Below are 24,403 nucleotides of genomic sequence, written 5' to 3'. Positions count from 1 at the left end.
TACAAACAACTAGGCTCACCTATGTGCACCAACAACTTATGCTAAGCAAGATAAACAACTAAGTGATAGCAAGATATATTACAATAAACAATATGTCTATCACAAAGTAAAGTGCATAAGTAAAAGGTCCGAGTAAGAGATAACCGAGGCACGGGGTGAAAATACCTCGATGACGCCTAGAGGGGGGGGGTGAATAGGCTATTTAAAAGCTTCTTCAGATTTGGCTTGAACCTAATGCGGAAATAAACTAAGAGGGTACTTGTCAAGCACAAATCCTAAATGCACTACGCACTGCAACGTGTATCAACAACACGATCTACCAAGATGGACACAATACAGTTACTAACAAGCACAAGTAAGTTACACAAACTTACTTGAGCTATATCACACGACAAGTAGGTGAACAACACAAGATACTAGATCACACTATATCAACACGATATATCAAGGGCTGCAAGTATGAACGTGTGGATATAGAGGGTATGCTTGAATGATTAATCTTGAACAAGAAATGGCCAACACAATATAATGAGCACAAGCAATATGCAGTGTATGTATGCTCAAATAACACAAGTAAACCACAAGAAAGGAGTTAGGGTTAAGGATAACCAAGGTCACTGAGATGAAGATGTATCCCGATGTTCACTTCCTTGGAGGGAAGCTAGTCACCGTTAGAGAGGTGGATGTTATCACGAAGGCACACCAACGCCACGAAGGCTCACCCTATTCTCCCTTTGAGATAACACCACGAAGGCGTTTCTCAACCACTAGTGGTAAGCCTTTGAGGTGGCTTCCAAACCCTCACAAACTTTTCCAGGGGAAATCACACGGATTGATTCCTCTCCGAAGAACTCCTACCGCCTAGGAGTCTCCAACCTCCAAGAGTAACAAGATCACGGGGAATGCTCAAAACTTGCTCAAATCACAAATAGCTTGGGTTGAGAGAAGGAGAGGGAGAAGATCTATCTTTTGATTGGAACAACTCTCAAAGGGGCTCACAAATGCTCTTGGGATCTAAGATTTGGAGTGAGCAAATGTGTGTGAGGTGGAAGTGTGTTCTTATGCGGATAAGGCTGTGTTAGGCAACCCTCTCACGAAGTGGGAGGGGGGGGGGGGTATTTATAGTGTGGAGAGAAAAAGAGCCGTTGGGGACACTTTAAGTCACACAGGGTCCGGACGTTCGACAGTTGTCGGAAGTCCGGGCATCCGCGAGGGATCGGACGTCCGACCAGGGTCGGACGTCCGAGACCTTTAGGCATGACTGGAACTCTTCTGAATTCATCAGCGGCCGGACGTCCGACAGGGGTCGGTCGTCCGAGGCCTGTAGGTGTGCCTGAACATATTTGAATTTATCAGCATACGGACGTCCGGAGAGGACCGGAAATCCGAGTTATACAGCTCAACTTCTACTGGTGGTAGGTTCCAGATTTTTGACGGGTGTCGGATGTCCGGCGCTCGGTCGTCCGGAGGGAGCCGGATTTCCGAGATATAGAACTCAACTTCTACTGGTGCAGGCTTCAGGATTTCCGGGACTTGGCCGGACATCCGGGCCTCGGACGTCCGGAGGTAGCCGGAAGTCCGAGTTATATGGCTCTGATTTCTGTGGTATAGGATTCCGGATTTCCGAACTAGTGAGTCATCCGGTCCTCGGACGTCCGGAGAAAGCCGGATGTCCGAGGCACTAGTTCTGTTTTCAGATAACAACAAAATAGTGGAGATGTGGTCTGAGCAGAAAGTGATGATGTAGTTTGAGAAAGTTCATCGCAAAACCTGTGATCCCCTCTTAATAGTGCGGGATCCTAAGGACTCAAGAATCATAAAAGAGTACTGATGATCCATACTTGAATGTATACTTTTATTCGCTGATCATCACTCCGCACAACTAACGTCAAAGGAACTGATACCTTTGAGTTAGCCCTTTCACCTGAGCTTGATGTTGTTGTTCCTTCTTGGCTCAAGTTGAAAGCAAGACATGATGAAGTCTTCAAGTAGCTTTCCCATACACAATGCGGAAAGCCTAGCTTATGTATTTATCTTCATTTGTCCACCATGTGTGAACATCCACAAGAATCAAGCATGTAGTGCTCAAGAATGCTTATCTTGATCTTGTCCTATCCACCATGTGAACATCCACAAGAATCAAGCATGTAGTGCTCAGGAATGCTTATCTTGATCTTGTCCTTGCTAGCACATGATCATTGACAATAGTTTCAATGATATATTCGTGCTGATCCACTTGAACTTGCACACCACAATCTTGATGACGATCACCACTTGACATCATCCTTCATGGGTTGTATGAGATCTTCCTTTTGACGCAAGCCCAATGGAAACACACCTAACCCCCACATAGGAGTCTCACAAAGACCATGGGTTAGTACACAAACACGTAATGGACAATGCTTACCTTACCATGGGATCACTTGATCCCTCTCGGTACATCTTATACGCTTTGTGTGTTGATCATCTTGATTTACTCTTTGTCTGAGATCTTGATCAACCTAGTGTTTCTACGACCAATCTTTGGATAATAACTTGGATAGCATCTTGGTCAACATATAAACTCCTTGAACCCAACAGATGGACTTCAAGAAGTGCCCATGGACAAATTGCAATAAAAGCAATGTGTTGATCATCTTGATTTACTCTTTGTCTGAGATCTTGATCAACCTAGTGTTTCTATGACCATTCTTTGGATAATAACTTGAATAACATCTTGGTCAACATATAAACTCCTTGAACCCAACAGATGGACTTCAGGAAGCTCCTATGGACAAATCCTATAAATATAACTTAAGGCAACCATTAGTCCATAGGAATTGTCATCAATTACCAAATCCACATATGGAGATATATGCTCTAACAATCTCCCCCATTTTGGTAATTGAAGACAACCACTTCAAGGGAGTTTATATAAGGAAATAAGCATAACCAAGCGCACACATACAAGGTAATAATGCATGTGAGCAAGATGTAAATGCTTACGCAATAAAAGCAAAACCCTCTAAACATATCCAAAGTAAACTCTCTAAACTTCTCCCCCATTGGCATCGATTGCCAAAATGGACGAACAGTTTAGAAGGCAAATATAGTAGGTGGTCCTCCAAAAAGTGTGTACTTCTCAGCAAATGAGTGCAGAAAAATATACAAATACAATGATAAGTAGTTGGAGGAAAACAAACTATATTAAGGACCCAAAAATTGCAAAAAGAATCATATGCCACAAAGACATACAAAGATAGAGGCAGGCAATCAAAGTATTCCAGATGGAACAAACAATCATATGGTCCTTCGAACCACTATGAATAAAAGATATTATGATAAAGGCAACATAGTGCTTTATCAAAAACTAGAGAAGCTCCCCATGATTTGTGCACTAATATGATATTATTGCATTTGACACAGGTGCACAAAATAGGATCGTTGCTCCCCCAGAATTTATAAAATACACAACGAGTACAAGAGGATAGATGAGACAATAAGCATATCAATTGCACAAAACAAATGTTTGAGCAACATGTAATAGAAGCAACTTAAGAATAGGCTCAAACAAAGTAATGTGTATGAGTCATGGCAAAGCACTTGAGAAGACTAAGATAGGGACGAGCATTTCTCATCAACATAGTCTTGATGAAATGAGATACAAAGTGCAAGACATATCATTCCCACACACACATACTATAAAATGGGTTCACAAGCTTACTAATAAACAAAATAAGAACCAACGCTTGTGACAACCCATTGTGAAGATAGGAAGTAAGAACCTTGTCAAGAGGAGGGATACTAATTGAAAATGGCAAAACCCTCATCAAGACAAGCATGAGGAAAAAATAATCTTCACTGCCAAAGAGTGCATCAAGATGTAGAAATAAGATGCGCACACAAAACAAATCCTTTCACGAAGCCATCAAAAAAAACTTGAAAGAGGAAATGCAACGATGGACGTGAAAGAAAAGAGGATATCAATTAGAGATGTAACTTCTCTCATGTGTAAAAGATTCTAAGTGGAAGACAATCATGATGGTATTTGTCCACAAAGAAGGATATACACACAAAATGGTTACAAGAAGGAGCAAACTAGATATCCAAAGGAAGTCATAAATATATCAATGAAATCTTTTGCTTGGAAGCATAGCACATGGCCTAATATTTTCTTATTGTATAATATGAACTTCCAACATACGAACATCAAAGACATCCCAACTAGTAGTAAGGCATCATTGTTCGGATGCTTTGAGAAAGCAAACAAGTACTACAAGAACGAATCAAGAGATTCATGCCATGATGCAACCTGGAAAAGAAAAGACAGGTTGGGTCCTTTGCAAGAAAAGAATGCATGATGTGGATACTTGTTACCGAGACAACATTTGATTGATGTAGTAGATGGTTGTTCTTTGATCATCCTAACTTGGCTCCAATAATCACATGGTCTCAACATCTTCCTTATAGGTGGGCCGAGCATCCAATGCATCTCCAGTAGTTGTTCCTGGAACAACAAAACAAACAAAATGGTGCCCAAACTCATTGGGACCAAAGAGTTAGAAAACCAGCAATACATAGGACAAACTCCACATACATATGTGCATATAGATATGAATTTGAATTTCATGCACACTTTAGCCAATTTATGACAAGGTGGAATTTCCCCTATATATTGGGTCAAAGAAGGAAAGCAAGCAAAATAAGTTGTATATAGTAGATATGATACGCATGCTCAAGACTCTTAAGAATCAACTCAACACAAAGTTGATAGGTCACCAAAAGACAAGGTATCAAGTGATAATAAGATCCTAGAACAAAAAGAACTATCACTTGAAGGATATCAATTAAAAGATACCTCAAGGAATGAGATATCCATTGACACATGCCAATTAGAAGGCAACAAGAAACCAATTGAAGGAAAACAAACACGAGGTATCTAGTTTCCAAGAGAGAGCTAGGTTCCAACAAACAAAGCCCTCTACAAATTTTCATGATGGCACAAAGCATCATAAAGAGCAAGACTTGCCTCTCATCAACACACACTTGATGGGGATCAAATGATTTTATGATGGGTGAATAAAGAGAGTGTTTTAAAGAGAATAGGATAGCTCCCCCAAGGGACGTGCATTATATAGAATTTGCATTTGAATACACAACGCACACGATGGGATCATCACTTTCTCTATATCTATAACCACACTAGACATGTTCAAAATAGATTCATAAGAGGAAAGAAAGACAAACAAAACACAAAATCCAATGTAAAGATGATTATCAATTCAAATCACATGATGGGAATACCAATTGTCAACGACAAGAAGTATTTTTGAAATGATACTCATTTGTAGATCACAAATATATCCAAGATCATCTTTACCCATAAAACGCAAGCAAATGACACTTGTAGAGATAACATGCCACCTAGGAACAGGATAATTTACAATATCAACACTAAGTGGCAACACCTCAAATGTACACATTTTCTAGGTTCGTAATATGCACATAGCATATTACTCCCCCATAATGTGATAACCAACAATATTAACAAGTGGCAAATTGAAACCAACAAGAGATAATTAATGGACCATATAGAATTTGAATTTCTTATGAGTAAGACATACCACACAGAAACTAGATAATCTTGAAATATCAAAACTAAGTGGTATTCCCCATGTATACACATTTATAGGATTGAGAGGTGTGCAAAGCACATCACTCCCCCACAATGGGATAATCCATTAATCTCTCACAAGAGCCAACAAAAATACAGACAAGATGCAAATAGGCTCAATACAAAACTCACATGTACATGATGTGCAAACCAACATACACATACTTGATTACTCAAGATATGCAAGTTGGAAACACAACATATACAAACGCATGCAAGGTACAAAACCACAACATGCAAAAGGGGGCAAGCACCTAACAATGTAAACAGTTTAAGTATAAGTTACCGTAAGGAGGCACATTGGATATAAGATAGAAATGCGATAATCCAAATGACTTGGCTTGAGATAATATGAATGATGAAGACCCCTTAATTCTTCATTATGTATCCAAGTCTCTAATGTCCTCCATAGTCACCTATTGATCAAGTTTGAGCTTGTTGGTCCCCAAGTACATTGGGTCCTAAGAGGTTAATCACAATAGGCTTGGCAACCCAAATGGTTCTTTTCTTGACACCATTTTGAGTACCAACAAACTTGGCAAACACATTGCCACCCTTATCCTTCCCAAGGGAATAGATATCATCAATAGTGATTGGGTTCGATAAGTTACCTCTTGTGCAAGACGAAGCGACGTGACCCTTCTCACAACATAAGTAGCAACATCTACCCTTTGCTTTCTTCCCAGTTGATTTCTCACCTCGGGGAGTGTTGGCTTGGGTCTTATTGGGAAGAAGCCTTCCTTCAACTTGTAGTTGAATATGTGATTGAGTTTGTGGCCGCTTACCTTGTTGCTTGTGACTTTGAGACTTCGTCTTCAGAGGGCAAGATCTAACATGGTGCCCTTTAACTTTGCACTTGAAGCAAATGATTTTGGCCGAATTCTTGACTTGTTCTAGGCCTCTCTTGTTCTTGTTTGAGTTTACTCCAAACTCATTTTTGTCATTCGGAGATGTTTGCTCACACAGGACGTTGTTGAGCGTGGGCATCCCTTCATGACACTGTTCCAAGTCTTTCTTCAAAGAAGTGACTTGGGCCTTGAGCTCTTTGATTTCCTCTGCACGGTTAGTATCAATGCAAGTACTAGAGGAAGTGTAAGCTTCAATGTTAGAGCAACAAGGCAAGGAATGTAATTCATCACACGAGGTAGCAACATTATGAGTAGACGAATTACGAGGACTAGCACATGGAAATATAGTACTTTGACTAGAAGTAGTGCCATTGTCCACATGAGGCTCGCTTGATGTTACCTTGGTGATGATAGCCTCATGAGCTAACTTTTGCACATTATGGGATGTTAGAAGATCGACATGAGAGCTTGTGAGCATTACATGGTTTTCTTCCAACTTCCCATAATTGCTAGTTAGTAAATCAAGTTGAGCACGTAGCTCAACATTCTCCTTCAATGTTGATACTTCAAGAGAGGTAGAGTTAGATGTACAAGTATCATCAACAATATGAGAGGAGTAAGTAGAAAATAGAGACTTCTCATGAGTAGATTGAAGCTCCTCATAGATCTTAGAGGTTTTGATGAGCTCTCCCTTGACATTATTGCATTCAAGGAGAAGGACCTCAAAATCCCTTTTAAGTTTATCATGAGCAACCTCAATCTCTCCTTTTGAAGATCTTAAGTCTCTACATGCTTGATGACTCTTCTCAAGTTCATGTTCAAATTGTTCACTTTTAGCTTGTTCATGATTAAGTGAATCATTACAGTTTTCAAAGTAAGCAAGAACATCTTGGAACCTTTGAAGAGAGTTATTTTTAGCTTTATGAAGAATTTTACTGATCACATAGATATTTTCACTCAAGTCATCATCATCATCCTCATCGCAAATATCATCGTTATTGCACAGGGAAGATGATACCTCATTATTACCTCTTGCCATGAGGCACATGTGAACTGGAGGAGTTGATGATGATTCTTTTGGTGAATCAGATTCTTCATTAGTCAAAAGTACTTCATATTTCTTGTTTTCCCCTAAATGGTTAGTCATAGAGCAACTAGGGAGAAACAAGATATTTTGATCAAGAGGACACGAGGAAGCAGGCATATCACCACAGACATTTGTCAAGGAATCTTTAGGTGAAATGCATGACCTATCAGCACAATAATTTACACTATGTGTGGTGCTAGATATGCTCGTGTCCATAGAGGCTATGCCATTTTCATCAACATATATTTCTTCACTCACCATGTCATTACCTTGTGAGATTGAAGATGCTGAAGTGTGCAAGCAATCGGATATGGGAGTAGTGGTGGACTCTTTAAGATCGAAAAGAGTGAAGAGCTCATGCACCAACTCCTTCATCATAATACCGTCTTCATCAAGATTGGACCCACCATATATATCTTCAATTTTAGTCCAAACTTCATGAGCTGACTTGCAAGTCGAGATAGACATAAACACCTCAGGACTTATGGTTCGATGAATGGCAAGAAAAGCCTCACAATCAAGATACATTTCATTAGTAGATGAAGATGCATCATCCTTTTTGTCGGCAATCCCTACAAGAACAATTCGTAAAGTATTTGGGCCCATGGCCCGAAAGTGATGAAACATACGAATTCTCCATAGGGTATAATTTGTGCCATCAAAGTCAAAGATGCCATTGTGCACTAATCCAATAGTCGACATCGATACTGTCTAGGTCGTGAAACCTAATTAAAGAGAGACCTCACTCTGATACCAATTGAAAAGACCTTGATGACGCCTAGAGGGGGGTGAATAGGCTATTTAAAAGCTTCTTCAGATTTGGCTTGAACCTAATGCGGAAATAAACTAAGAGGGTACTTGTCAAGCACAAATCCTAAATGCACTAGGCACTGCAACGTGTATCAACAACACGATCTACCAAGATGGACACAATACAGTTACTAACAAGCACAAGTAAGTTACACAAACTTACTTGAGCTATATCACACGACAAGTAGGTGAACAACACAAGATACTAGATCACACTATATCAACACGATATATCAAGGGCTACAAGTATGAACGTGTGGATATAGAGGGTATGCTTGAATGATTAATCTTGTACAAGAAATGGCCAACACAATATAATGAGCACAAGCAATATGCAATGTATGTATGCTCAAATAACACAAGTAAACCACAAGTAAGGAGTTAGGGTTAAGGATAACCAAGGACACTGAGACGAAGATGTATCCTGATGTTCACTTCCTTGGAGGGAAGCTAGTCACCGTTAGAGAGGTGGATGTTACCATGAAGGCACACCAACGCCACGAAGGCTCACCCTATTCTCCCTTTGAGATAACACCATGAAGGCGTTTCTCAACCACTAGTGGTAAGCCTTTGAGGTGGCTTCCAAACCCCCACAAACTTTTCCGGGGGAAATCACACGGATTGATTCCTCTCCGAAGAACTCCTACTGCCTAGGAGTCTCCAACCTCCAAGAGTAACAAGATCACGGGGAATGCTCAAAACTTGCTCAAACACAAATAGCTTGGGTTGAGAGAAGGAGAGGGAGAAGATCTATCTTTTGATTGGAACAACTCTCAAAGGGGCTCACAAATGCTCTTGGGATCTAAGATTTGGAGTGAGCAAATGTGTGTGAGGTGGAAGTGTGTTCTTATGAGGATAAGGCTGTGTTATGCAACCCTCTCACGAAGTGGGAGGGGGTATTTATAGTGTGGAGAGAAAAAGAGCCGTTGGGGACACTTTAAGTCACACAGGGTCCGGACGTTCGACAGTTGTCGGAAGTCCGGGCATCCGCGAGGGACCGGACGACCGACCAGGGTCGGACGTCCGAGACCTTTAGGCATGAATGGAACTCTTCTAAATTCATCAGCGGCCGGACGTCCAACAGGGGTCGGTCGTCCGAGGCCTGTAGGTGTGCCTGAACATATTTGAATTTATCAGCATACGGACGTCCGGAGAGGACCGGAAATCTGAGTTATACAGCTCAACTTCTACTGGTGGTAGATTCCAGATTTCTGATGGGTGTCGGACGTCCGGCACTCGGTCGTCCGGAGGGAGCCGGATTTCCGAGATGTAGAACTCAACTTCTACTCGTGCAGGCTTCCGGATTTCCGGGACTTGGCCGGACATCCGGGCCTCGGACGTCCGGAGGTAGCCGGAAGTCCGAGTTATATGGCTCTGATTTCTCTGGTATAGGATTCCGAATTTCCGAACTAGTCAGTCGCGGACTTCCGGAGAAAGCCGGATGTCCGAGGCACTGGTTCTGTTTTCAGATAACAACAAAACTGTGGAGATGTGGTCTGAGCAGAAAGTGATGATGTAGTTTGAGAAAGTTCATCGCAAAACCATTGATCCCCTCTTAGTAGTGTGGGATCCCTAAGGACTCAAGAATCATAAAAGAGTACTGATGATCCATACTTGAGTGTATACTTTTATTCGCTGATCATCACTCCGCACAACTAACGTCAAAGGAACTGATACCTTTGAGTTAGCCCTTTCACCTGAGCTTGATGTTGTTGTTCCTTCTTGGCTCAAGTTGAAAGCAAGACATGATGAAGTCTTCAAGTAGCTTTCCCATACACAATGCGGAAAGCCTAGCTTATGTATTTATCTTCATTTGTCCACCATGTGTGAACATCCACAAGAATCAAGCATGTAGTGCTCAAGAATGCTTATCTTGATCTTGTCCTATCAACCATGTGAACATCCACAAGAATCAAGCATGTAGTGCTCAGGAATGCTTATCTTGATCTTGTCCTTGTTAGCACATGATCATTGACAATAATTTCAATGATATATTCATGCTGATCCACTTGAACTTGCACACCACAATCTTGATGACGATCACCACTTGACGTCATCCTTCATGGGTTGTATGAGATCTTCCTTTTGACGCAAGCCCAATGGAAACACACCTAACCCCCACATAGGAGTCTCACAACGACCATGGGTTAGTACACAAACACGCAATGGACAATGCTTACCTTACCATGGGATCACTTGATCCCTCTCGGTACATCTTATACGCTTTGTGTGTTGATCATCTTGATTTACTCTTTGTCTGAGATCTTGATCAACCTAGTGTTTCTACGACCATTCTTTGGATAATAACTTGGATAGCATCTTGGTCAACATATAAACTCCTTGAACCCAACAGATGGACTTCAAGAAGTGCCCATGGACAAATTGCAATAAAAGCAATGTGTTGATCATCTTGATTTACTCTTTGTCTGAGATCTTGATCAACCTAGTGTTTCTATGACCATTCTTTGGATAATAACTTGAATAACATCTTGGTCAACATATAAACTCCTTGAACCCAACAGATGGACTTCAGGAAGCTCCTATGGACAAATCCTATAAATATAACTTAAGGCAACCATTAGTCCATAGGAATTGTCATCAATTACCAAAACCACATATGGAGATATATGCTCTAACACGGGGAGACGATGATGTATCCCGAAGTTCACACCCTTGCGGATGCTAATCTACGTTGGAGCGGTGTGGAGGCACAATGCTCCCCAAGATGCCACTAAGGCCATCGTAATCTCCTCACGCCCTCGCACAATGCAAGATGTCGTGATTCCACTAAGGGACCCTTGAGGGCGGTCACCGAACCCGTACAAATGGCAAACCTTGGGGGCGGTCACCGAACCCGTACACGTGGCAACCCTTGGGGGCGGTTCCCGGTACCCGTACAAATTGCTCGGGGCAATCTCCACAACCTAATGGGAGACCCCGACGCTTGCCCAGAGCTTCACACCACAATGATTGAGCTCCGAGACACCACCAAGCTTCTAGGATGCCAAAGCATCCACGAAGAACAATATCTAGGGTACTAAGTACCAAAGGTAGTAAGCTACTCAACTTCTCACTTCCACGTATCACCGTGGAGAACTCAAACCGATGCAACTAATGCAATGGCAAGAACACACGAAGTGGTCAAGTCCCTCACACTCAAACCCTCCACAACAACGAAAGCTATGGAGAAATATGAGAGGAAGAACAAGGAGCTCACAAAGAACTCCAAGATCTAGATCCAAGGGGTTCCCCTCACATAGAGGACAAAGTGATTGGTGGAGATGTGGATCTAGATCTCCTCTCTATTTTCCCTCAAGAACAAGCAAGAATCATTGGAGGGATTGAGAGTAAGCAAGCTCTAAGAATGTCAACAATGGAGGTAGAACAAGAGCTCAACGGATAGATAAGGCCAAGGGGGAAGAAGACCCCCTTTATATAGTGGGGGAAGGAATCAGACCGTTACCCCCACTTATAGCCCGAGCCCAGCGGTACTACCGCTGGCTCCAGCGGTACTACCGCTGACCCTCCGGCGGTCCTACCGCTGGCTGCAGCGGTACTACCGCTGAGCCCATGGTAGCGCAAAGGTACTACCGGGCCAACCACCGCCAAGAAAGTCTTCGCAAAAATGTCCGACACAGTACAACCGCAAAGATGACGGTACTAAAAACTTGGAGCGGTACTACCGCTCGCCAGGGGCGGTACTACCGCTGGGACAGTGGTACGACCGCCAGCTCTAGCGGTACTACCGCTAGGGCTAGCGGTACCACCGCCAACTCTAGCGGTACTACCGCTAGGTCCAGCGGTACTACCACTCGCCACTGAAACAGCCATAACTTTCGCATACGAGCTCCGAATCGAGCAAACCCAAGCTTGTTGGATTCAGGACGACAAGAGCTATCCAAACAGCGACCATGCAGATATGAAAATGCCAATTATATAGAGATGTGAGTCCTCTAAGAATGAAGAACCGGCAAAAACTCCAACATCGAAAACATCATAGTAGATGCATATGGACTCCGTTTTCGATGAACTCGAGCTTGTCACGAAGATGACCATAAGCTCTAAAACTCACAACGAGAAACACCAAACAAGAACCAAGAAGTATGATGCAAGGATGCAAATGGTTTGAGCTCTCAATGAACGATACGATCAAGCTACTCACTTGAGAGCCCCCCTTGATAGTACAACAATCTATCCTAAACAGAAAACCTATCAAGGGCATACCTATACCTTGCACCTCGTCTTCTTGAGCTAGATGATGATGATCTTGGCTTCCTCAAGATGGACCACCTTTCTTGATTGCATTGGCTTGATGAAGACTAGTGGATTTCTTCCCCGTACTCACTATGGGTGAACCACTCTTCAGCATATCTTCACAAGTCCATTGCCACCACAATGGGCGGCAAGCTTCAAGCATGATATCTTCGTGCTGATCCACTTGAACTTGCACATCGCAATCTTGATGACGATCACAACTTGACGTCATACTTCATGGGTTGTATGAGATCTTCCCTTTGACGCAAGCCCACGGAAACACACCTAACCCCCACATAGAACTCTCACGAAGACCATGGGTTAGTACACAAACACATAATGGACAATGCTTACCATACCATGGGATCACTTGATCCCTCTCGGTACATCTTGTACGCTTTGTGTGTTGATCATCTTGATTTACTCTTTGTCTGAGATCTTGATCAACCATGTGTCTCTATGACCATTCTTTGGATAATACCTTGAATACCATCTTGGTCATCGTATAAACTCCTTGAAGCCAACAGATGGACTTCAAGAAGTGCCTATGGACAAATCCTATAAATGTAACTTAAGGCAACCATTAGTCCATAGGAATTGTCATCAATTACCAAAACCACATATGGAGATATATGCTCTAACAAAGCTCTTTGTGGTTGTGCAGGTACTCTGGACTTGACGAGATTCTCCTACTGGATTGATACCTTGGTTCTCAAACTGAGGGAAATACTTACTGCTCCTGTGCTGCATCACCCTTTCCTCTTCAAGGGAAAAACCGACGCAAGCAAGAGAAGTAGTAAGAAGAATTCCTGGCGTTGCCGGGGAAGGACTTTTGTTGTCGTAGCAGAAGAATTTCTGGCGCCGTTGCCGGGGAGGATCAAGTCAAGAAGTCATCCAAGTAAGTGTCACAAACTCATCTCTTGCATTTACTTTGTTTGCTAGTTGCCTCTCGTTTTCCTCTCCCCCACTTCACCAATTTTCCTTTTTCGTTCGCCTTTTCGTTCGCCCTTTTTCTTGCTTGCCCTTTGCCCGCTTGTGTGCCTGCTAAAACCCGCATGGCCCAACTAAGGGATTTTGAAGCTCACTATACAAAGTTGGAAGAGATTGAAACTAGTGTTAAAGGCTGCATGTCTACACAGTTTGAATACAACAGTTACTTTCTAGAGAACTGAAGGAGCAAAATTCTTTCCTGGCCTTTATGAGTAGAGAAGTTGACGATATGGCCAAAGAATTCCTTGCGCTGAATGCTCAGTTTGCTCGTCTTGAAAAGTTGGTAGGCCAGATTTCTGATAAGCAGGCTACCTTAGTCAATAAAATGGCCGCTAAACGTGAAACTCGTGATGAGAATCACGAAGATCTTAAAGTGCTTGGTGTGACTCCCATTGAATCTTTGTTTTCTTGTGTCAAACCTAACGATAATGGGGCTGGATATGAATCCACTTTGGTTGAAAAGTGCCCCAATGATTCAGAGTCCATCTATCTTGATGCTAAAAGCATTGAAAGTGGAGTAGAAGATATTAAAACTTTGAGTAGTAATGAAATTACTACCTTGGATTTCAAGGAATTCAATTATGATAGTTGCTCCTTGATTGAATGCATTTCCTTGATGCAATCCATGTTAAACTCTCCACACGCTTATAGCCAAAACAAGGCCTTTACCGATCATATCGTCGAAGCCGTGATAAAATCTCTTGAAGAGAAACTTGAATTGGAAGTCTCTATCCCTAGAAAGTTTCATGATGAGTGGGAACCTACTATCAAAATCAAAATCAAAAACTATGAATGCAATGCTTTGTGTGATTTGGGTGCTAGTGTTTCCGCGATTCCAAAGTCTTTATGTGATGTTCAGGGTTTTAATGAGATTGAAGAGTGTTCTCTTAATTTGCATCTTGCGGATTCTACTGTCAAGAAACCCATGGGAAGGATCAATGATGTTCTTATTATTGCAAATAGGAACTATGTATCCGTGGATTTCATTCTACTTGACATTGATTGCAATCCTACTTGCCCTATTATTCTTGGTAGACCTTCCTAAGGACTATTGGTGCTATCATCGATTTGAAGGAAGGGAATATTAGATTTCAATTTCCTTTAAAGAAGGGAATGGAGCCATTTCCTATAAATAAAATAAGATTGCCTTATGAATCCATGATGAGGGCCACTTATGGTTTGAGCACCAAAGACGACGATACGTGATTCTATCGCTTTTATGCCTAGCTAGGGGCGTTAAACAATAGCGCTTGTTGGGAGGCAACCCAATGAATTTATCTTTTTCTTTCTATTTTGTTGCGTCCATACTTTCATAATTCTGTCGTGATTGTGTTTTTTGTGTTTCTTTTTGTGTTTGAGCTAAGCAAAACCTTTATGAATAGTCTTGGTAATGGTTGTTTGATCCTGCTGGAAAAGACAGAAACTTTTTGCTCACGAGATGATTTTTTATTTTCATTCAGAAAGAGATTTTGAGTTGATTCTTTTTGCTGCTGGTTTATATGCCATTTTCCCATGCATTCGTAATTTTTCAGAATTTATGAGGTACCATAAGTATATGAAGTATACAAATTGCTACAGACTGGTCTGTTTTTGACAGATTCTGTTTTTGTTGAGTTGGTTGCTTGTTTTGATGAAACTATGGTTAGGATCGGGGGGGGGGGGTACTAGCCATGGAAAAGTGAGAATACAGTAGCCCAACACCAATATAGATAGAATACAAGTTTGCTACAGTACCAAAAGAGGTGGTAGTTTGTATTCTTGTGCTAATGTTATCACGAGTTTCTGTTTAAGTTTTGTGCTGTGAAGTTTTCAAGTTTTGGGTGACGTTCTCATGGACAAAGAGATAAGGGGTGGAAAGAGCTCAAGTTCGGGGATGCCCAAGGCATCCCAAGCCAAATTCAAGGACACCAAAAAGCTTAAGCTTGGGGATGCCCCGGGAAGGCATCCCCTCTTTCGTCTTCAATCCATCGGTAACATTGCTTGGAGCTATATTTTTATTCACCACATGATATGTGTTTTGCTTGGAGCGTTTTGTATCTTAGGAGTCTTTTCTTTTTGTTGTGTCACAATCATCCTTGCTTCACACCTTTTTGAGAGAGAGACATGCACTCATTGTGATTTTGCTAGAATGCTCATAGTGCTTCACTTATATCTTTTGAGCTAGATAATTTTGCTCTATGTGCTTCACTTATATCTTTTATAGCACGGCGGTGCATGACTTGGTAGTTGGCTTATGCTATGAAAGTAGTCCCAAAAGTGATAGGTACCCAAAGAGGATACAAAAACCTCCATCTTCATGTGCATTGAGTAGAAAGAGAAGTTTTGATTCCTCTCAAATAGTTTTGAGACGTGGAATTGGTAATATTAAGAGTTATGTTAGTAGGGTTTTGTGAATCTAGAAATACTTGTGTTGAAGTTAGTGTTTCCCGTAGCATCCACGTATGGTGAACCGCTATGTTAGGAAGTCAGAGCATAATTGATCTATGGATTGTCATCCTTTGTGTTGAGGTCGGGATCGTGCGATGGTTAACACCTACCAACCCTTCCCCTAGGAGTATGCGTTTAGCACTTTGTTTTGATTACTAATAAAAACTTTCGCAACAAGTATGTGAGTTCTTCATGACTAATGTGAGTCCATGGTATAGATGCACTTTCACCTTCCACCATTGCTAGCCTCTCTAGTGCCGCGCAATTCTCGCCGGTACACAAACCCACCAAATGCCTCCCTCAAAACAGCCACCATATCTCCCACCGTTCCGTCTCATGACTTGTGTCGTCACTCTCATATTGCCATTGCATGATCGTAAGATAGCTAGCGAGATGTTTCAACGTCATACGCCAAGCACCATTTCCTATAGAGTCATCATCGTTCTAAGCTTTGAGCTGTGAGTAAATAAAAGTGTGATGATCATCATTATTAGACCATTGTCCCATGTGAGGAATATATATATATATATATATATATATATATATATAGATATATATATATATATAAGAGAGGCCAAAGAGCCCCAAAATAAAAAAAGGAGAAAAAAAGAGAGGCCCAAGAGCCCAAATAAAAAAAGAGAGAAAAAGAGAGAAGGGACAATGCTACTATCTTTTTCCACACTTGTGCTTCATAATAGCACCATGTTCTTCATGATTGAGAGCCTCTCGTTTTGTCACCACCATATGCTAGTGGGAATCTTCATTATATAACTTGGCTTGTATATTCCAATGATGGGCTTCCTCAAAATTGCCCTAGGTCTTCGTGAGCAAGCAAGTTGGCTGCACACACACTAGTTCTACTTTTGAGCTTTCACATACTTTTAGCTCTAGTGCATCCCTCGTATGGCAATCCCTGCTCATTCACATTGATATCTATTAATGGGCATCTCCATAGCCCTTTGATATGCCGAGTCAACGTGACCATCTCCTCCTTTTTTGTCTCACAACCACCACCACACTCTATTTCACTTATAGTGCTATATCCATGTCTCACGCTCATGTATTGCGTGATAGTTATAAAAAGTTTGAGAAAGTAAGAGTGCGAAAACAATTACTTGGCCAATACTGGGGTTGTGCATGATTTACATTCGTTATGTGAGGATGATGGAGCATAGCCAGAATATATGATTTTGTAGGGATAACTTTCATTGGCCTTGTTATTTTGAAAGTTCATGATTACCTTGCTAATTTGCTTGAAGTATTATTGTTTTTATGTAAATAGCAAACTATTGTTTTGAATCTTATGGATCTGAACATTCATGTCACATGAAAGAAGTTGCAAAGGACAACTATGCTAGGTAGCATTCCACATCAATAATTCATTCTTTATCACTTCCCTACTCGAGGACGAGCAGGAGTTAAGCTTGGGGATGCTTGATACGTCTCCAACGTATCTATAATTTTTTATGGTTTCATGCTATTATCTTGTCAAACGTTGGATGTTTTGCATGCCTTTTATGTATTTTTTGGGACTAACTTATTAACTCAGTGCCAAGTGCCAGTTCCTGTTTTTTCCATGTTTTTGACCCCTTTCAAAGGAGGATTTTGAACGGAGTCCAAACGGAATGAAACTGCCAAAAAGATTTTTTCTGAAACATAAAAAGATCGGGAAGTCGGAGAATCAGGGCAAGGGGCCTGCAAGGACCTCCTACTGCAACAAAATACCTTCCAACGGCGCCAGAAAAAAGCGTGTTGACGGGAGACTATTCTTGTCTTGATACTCCTCAGCAACGGCGCCAGGAATCCTTCTGCTACGGCTACGCCTTTAGGGACTTCCTTGGCAAATATGCAAAGGATCTCCCCGTGGCCTTGGAGCCTTGCGTTGTTGTTCCCTCAAAGCACAAAGGGTGATGTAGCACAGCGGCGGTAAGTATTTCACTCAGTTTTGAGAACCAAGGTATCGATCCAGTGAAGGATTGCGTCAAGTCACAAGTACCTGCACAAACACTAAGAGCTTGCACCTAACGCTATGAAGGGGTTGTCAATCCCTTATAGATTGTTTGCAAAGTGAGAACTGAAAGCAAAACTAAACGAAGCAAAGTAAAAGTGAAAGTGGAAACGATAGTTGTGAATAGACCTCGGGGCCGTAGTGTTCACTAGTGGCTTCTCTCATGAAAGCAAGTAGACGGTGGGTGAACGAATTACTGTCGAGCAATTGATAGAACTATGCAAAGTCGTGACGTTATCAATGGCAATGATTGTATCTATAGGCATCACGTCCAAAACAAGTAGACCGATACTTTCTGCATCTACTACTATTACTCCACACGTCGACCGCTATCCAGCATGCATCTAGTGTATTAAGTCCAAAAGAACAGAGTAACGCCTTAAGCAAGATGACATGATGTAGATGGACAATCTCATATCTATGATAAAAGCCCATCTTGTTACCCTTGATGGCAACAACACGATGCGTGCCTTGCTGCCCCTTCTGTCACTGGGAAAGGTCACCACACGGTATGAACCCAAAACCAAGCACTTCTCCCATTGCAAGAATCATAGATCTAGTTGGCCAAACAAAACCCAAGACTCGGAGAGACTTACAAGGATATCAAATCATGCATATAAGAAATCAGCAAAGACTCAAATATAGTTCATAGATAATCTGATCTCAAATCCACAATTCATTGGATCTCGACAAACACACCGCCAAAGAGAATTACATGGGATAGATCTCCATGAAGATCATGGAGAACTTTGTATTGAAGATCCAAGAGAGAGAGGAAGCCATCTAGCTACCAACTACGAACCCGTAGGTCTAAAGTGAACTACTCACGAGTCATTGGAGGGGTGATGATGTTGATGAAGAATCCCTCCAGCTCCAAAGTCCCCTCCGGCAGGGCACCGGGAAGGGTCTCTAGATGATATCTCGCGGAAACGGAAGCTTGCGGCGGCGGAAAAGTGTTTTCGTGGATGCCCTTATTTTTTCTGGGATTTTAGGGAATTTATAGGCCAAAGATCTAGGGCAGGGGAGCGCCAGGGAGGCAACAAGCCCGGTAGCCGACGCCCCCCTGGTGGCGGCTACAGGGCTTGTGGGCTCCCTGTGGCCCCCCTGCCTTGGCCCTCAAGCCTCCCGATCTTCTTCCATTCTGGAAAAATTTATTTTGGGGATTTTATTCCGTTTGGACTCCGTTCCAAAATCAGATCTGAAAAGAGTCAAAAACACAGAAAAAACAGGAAATGGCACTTGGCACTGAATTAATAAGTTAGTCCCAAAAAAGATATAAAAGGTATATAAAACATCCAAAGTTGACAAGATAACAACATGAAACCATCAAAAATTATAGATACGTTTGAGACGTATCAAGCATCCCCAAGCTTAACTCCTGCTCGTCCTCGAGTAGGGAAGTGATAAAGAAAGAATTTTTGATGCTTTCATGCTACCTAGCATAGATGTTCTTTGTAACTCCTCTTATGTGACGTGAATGTTCAGATCCATTAGATTCAAAACAATGATTTGCTATTGACGTGGAGACAATAGTAATTCAAGCAAACTAGCAACATAATCATGAACTTCCAAAATAACAAGGCCAAAAGAAAGTTATTCCTACAAAATCATATAGTCTGGCTGTGCTCTATCATCCTTGCACAACAAATTTAAATCATGCACAACCCCGGTATTGGCCAAGTAATTGTTTTCACACCTTTACTTTCTCAAACTTTTTCAACTCTCATACAATACATTAGCGTGAGCCATGGTTTTAGCACTATAAATGGTGTGGATTGTGGTGGAGGTTGCAAGACAAACAAGGAGAAGATGGTCACATTAACTAGGCATATCAATGAGCTGTGGAGATGCTCATCAATAGATATTAATGTGAATGAGTAGGGATTGCCATACAAATGATGCACTAGAGCTAAAAGTATGTGAAAGCTCTTAAAGAAAACTAGTGGGTGTGCATCCAACTTGCTTGCTCACGAAGACCTAAGGCAATTTTGAGGAAGCCTATCATTGGAATATACAAGCCAAGTTATAAAATGAAAATTCCCACTAGCTATATGGTGGTGACAAAATGAGAGACTCTGAATCATGAAGATCATGGTGCTTAATGAGCACAAGTGTGGAAGGATAGTAGCATTGTCCCTTCTCTCTTTTTCTCTCATTTTTTTGATGGGCTCTTTGGCCTCTTTTTTTTGGTGGGCATCTTTGGCCTCTTTTTATATATGGGCTTCGCTGGCCTCTTTTATTTCCTCACATGGGACAATGCTCCACCAATGATGATCATCACACTTACAACTCAAAACTTAGAGCAATGATGACTCTATATGGAATGCCTTCGGTAATGTACCGTGACAATGATCTAGCATGGCATAGACATTGATTGAAACATCATGCTAACTATCTTACGATCATGCAATGACAATGTAGGAGTGATGACACATATCATGGTGGTAGTTGCATGGCAATATATCTCGGAATATCTTTGAAAAAGCCATAGTAGGTAGGTATGGTTGCTCTTTTGAGGTAGGATATTGGTGGGTTTTGTGCACCGGCGAAAGTTGCACGGTACTAAAGAGGATAGTGATGGTGGAAGGTGAAAGTGCATCTAAACCATGGACTAAACATTAGTCATGAAGAACTCATATACTTGTTGCAAAAGTTTTAGTAGTAATCGAAACAAAGCATTCAACGCATACTCCTAGGGGAAGGGTTGGTAGGTATAAACCATCGCGCGATCCCGACCGCTACACAAAGGATGACAATCAATAAACTAATCATGCTCAAACTTCATCACATAGCGGTTCACCATACGTGCATGCTACGGGAATCACTAACTTCAGCACAAGTATTTCTAGATCCACAACACCTTACTAGCATATCTTCAATATTACCACAACCACAACTCAAAACTAATTGAGATGAATCAAACTTCTCTAACTATTCAATGCACATGGAGATGGAAGTTTTCATATCCCTTTGGATAACTACACCTTTTGAGACTACTTTCATAGCATAGATCAACTACCAAGCCACGCGCTTCCGTGCTCTAAAGGATATAAGTGAAGCACATAGAGCAACATCAACTAGCTCAAAAGATATAAGTGAAGGACATGTGAGCTGAATTGTCTAACCAAAGGATATAAGTGAAGCTCGACAAAATCACGGTGAGTGCATGTCTCTCTCTCTAGGTATATAGAAAGGATGATTGTGACACAACAAAAATAAAAGACTCCTACGATACAAGATGCTCCAAGCAAAACACATAACATGTGGTGAATAAAAATATAGCCCCAAGTAACGTTACCGATGGATTGAAGACGAAAGAGGGGATGCCTTCCCGGGGCATCCCCAAGCTTAGGCTTTTACGACATCCTTGAATATCTTGGGGTGCCTTGGGCATCCCCAAGCTTGAGCTCTTTCCACTCTTTATCTCTTTGTCCATAAGAACTTCACCCAAAACTTGAAAACTTCACAACACGAAACTTAAACAGAAACTCGTGATAGCATTAGTATAAGAAAGCAAACCACCACTTCCTTAGGTACTGTAGAAAACTTAAATTATACTTATGTTGATGTTGGGTTACTGTATTTTCAATCTTCCGTGGCTAATACCCCCCGATACTATCCATAGTTTCATCAAAATAAGCAACCAACTCAACAAAAACAGAATCTATTAACAGCAGACCAGTCTGTAGCAATCTGTATACTTCGTATACTTGTGATACTTCACAAATTCTGAACACTTACGACACTCTGAAGAATTTTCATAGCAATCATAAGAAAAAAGAATAAACTCAAAAGCTCTTACAGGAAAAAAATGAAAATTCTTTTCGTGAGCAGAAAGTTTCTGTCTTTTCCAGCATGACCAAACGATCATCCCCAAGACTAATGATAACGGTTTTGCTTGGCACAAACACAAAAGAAACACAAAAAACACAATCATAACAGAATTATGAAAGTGTGGAAAACACAAAACAGAAAGAAAAAGGATAAATTCGTTGGGTTGCCTCCCAACAAGCGCTATTGTTTAACGCCCTTAGCTAGGCAAAAGGTGATGGAATCACGTATAGTCATCTTTGGTGCTCAAACCATAAGTATCCCTCATCATAGATTCATAAGGCAATCTTACTTTCTTTCTAGGAAAATGCTCCATGCCCTTCTTTAGGGGAAATTGAAATCTAATATTCCCTTCCTTCATATCGATGATAGCACCGATATTCCTTAGGAAAGGTCTACCAGGAATAATAGGGCAAGTAGGATTGCAATCAATGTCAAGCACAATGAAATCCAGGGATACATAGTTCATATTTGCAATAATAAGAACATCATTGATCCTTCCCATGGGTTTCTTGACAGTAGAATCCACAAGATGCAAATTAAGAGAACACTCTTCAATCTCATGAAAACCAAGAATATCACATAAAGACTTTGGAATCGCGGAAACACTAGCACCCAAATCACACAAAGCATTGCATTCATAGTTTTTGATTTTGATTTTGATAGTAGGTTCCCACTCATCATGAAGTTTTCTAGGTATAGAGACTTCTAGTTCGAGCTTCTCTTCAAGAGATTTCATCATAGCATCTACGATATGTGCGGTAAAGGCTTTGCTTTGGCTATAAGCATGTGGAGAGTTTGCAATGGATTGCATCAAAGAAATGCATTCAAACAAGGACCAACTATCATAATTGAATTCCTTGAAATCCAAAGTGGGAGTTTCATTACTACGCAATATTTTGATTTCTTCTACTCCACTCTCCACACCTTTATCATCAAGATAGGTGGATTCTGAATCATTGGGGCGTTTTTCAACCAAAGTGGATTCTTATCCAGCCCCTTCATCAATAGGTTTGACAGGAGAAAACAAAGATTCCAAAGGAGTCACACAAGCACTTTAAGATCTTCATGATTTGCATCACTAGAACGCACCCTTTTAAACCATTCATGCCTAGCGCGAATTTGGGCGGTTCTTTCTTTGCTCTCATTCATGGAGACACGCATAGCTTTTAAAGTTTCATCCAAGTTGGCCTTGGGAGGAGCACATCTAACTTTCAAAGCATCAATATCACAAGACATCCTATCAACGCTCTTAGCCAAATCGTCTATTTTGAGTAGTTTTTCCTCTATGGACGCATTGATAATGTTTTGTGAGTTGATGAACTCTTTGATATTACTCTCTAAATCAGAGGGTAATTTGTTGTGATTTCCATAAGTGTTGTTGTAGGAATTGCTAATTGTTAGAGGAGTTACTAGGAAAAGGCCTAGGAACATAGTTTCCTCTAAAAGCGTTGTTGTTGCCAAAATTGTTCCTACGAACAAAGTTAATGTCCAAACTAGCGTTGCTACACTCAATCAAAGAAGATAGTGGCATGTCATTAGGATCTAAAGGAGAATTTTTACTAGCAACCAAATTCATCAACTCGTCCATCTTAGCACTAAGCAAGTTAATTTCTTCTATAGCATGTACCTTTTTGCTAGTAGGTGACCTTTCAGTGTGCCACTGAGAGTAGTTGGTCATGATATTGTCTAGGAGTTTTGTAACGTCTCCTAGCGTGATTTCCATGAACGTTCCAACTGAGGCGGAGTACAAGATATTGCGAGAAGCAAAATTCAAACCAGCGTAAAAGATTTGTATAATCATCCACAAACTCAAGCCATGAGCGGGACAATTTCTAATCATTAACTTCATCCTCTCCCAAGATTGTGCAACGTGTTCATGATCAAGTTGCTTGAAATTCATGATATCGTTACGTAGAGAGATAATCTTAGCCGTCGGAAAATACTTGGATACGTAAGCATCTTTGCACTTATCCCAAGAATCGATACTATTTTTAGGCAAAGAAGAAAACCAAGTTTTTGCGCGATCTCGCAACGAGAAAGGAAAAAGCTTCAACTTAACCACGTCATTATCCACATCTCTTTTCTTTTTCATATCGCAAATCTCAATGAAGGTATTGAGATGGGATGTGGCATCTTCACTAGGAAGGCCAGAGAATTGTTCTTTCATAACAAGATTCAGCAAAGCTGCGTTGATTTCATACGATTCCGCACTAGTGGCGGGAGCAATCGGAGTACTAATAAAATCATTATTATTGGTACTCGAGAAGTCGCAAAGTTTGGTGTTTTCAGCCATGATGACTATAACAAACAAACAAGCAACCAAGCAAGCAAGAAAATCGGCAAAGGAAAACGGCAAAAAGGCAAAAGAAAACGGCAAAGGAGAAAGGCAAATGAAAATGGCAAATGTGAAGTGGGGGAGAGGAAAACGAGAGGGAACTTGCAAACAAAGTAAATGCAAGAGATGAGTTTGTGACACCTACTTGGATAGATGA

This window comes from Hordeum vulgare, chromosome 3H (genome assembly GCF_904849725.1).
Source record: "Hordeum vulgare subsp. vulgare chromosome 3H, MorexV3_pseudomolecules_assembly, whole genome shotgun sequence".
Classification (NCBI taxonomy): Eukaryota; Viridiplantae; Streptophyta; class Magnoliopsida; order Poales; family Poaceae; genus Hordeum; species Hordeum vulgare.
The sequence above is the reverse complement of the archived record's forward strand: the minus strand, read 5'-3'. Positions refer to the sequence as shown.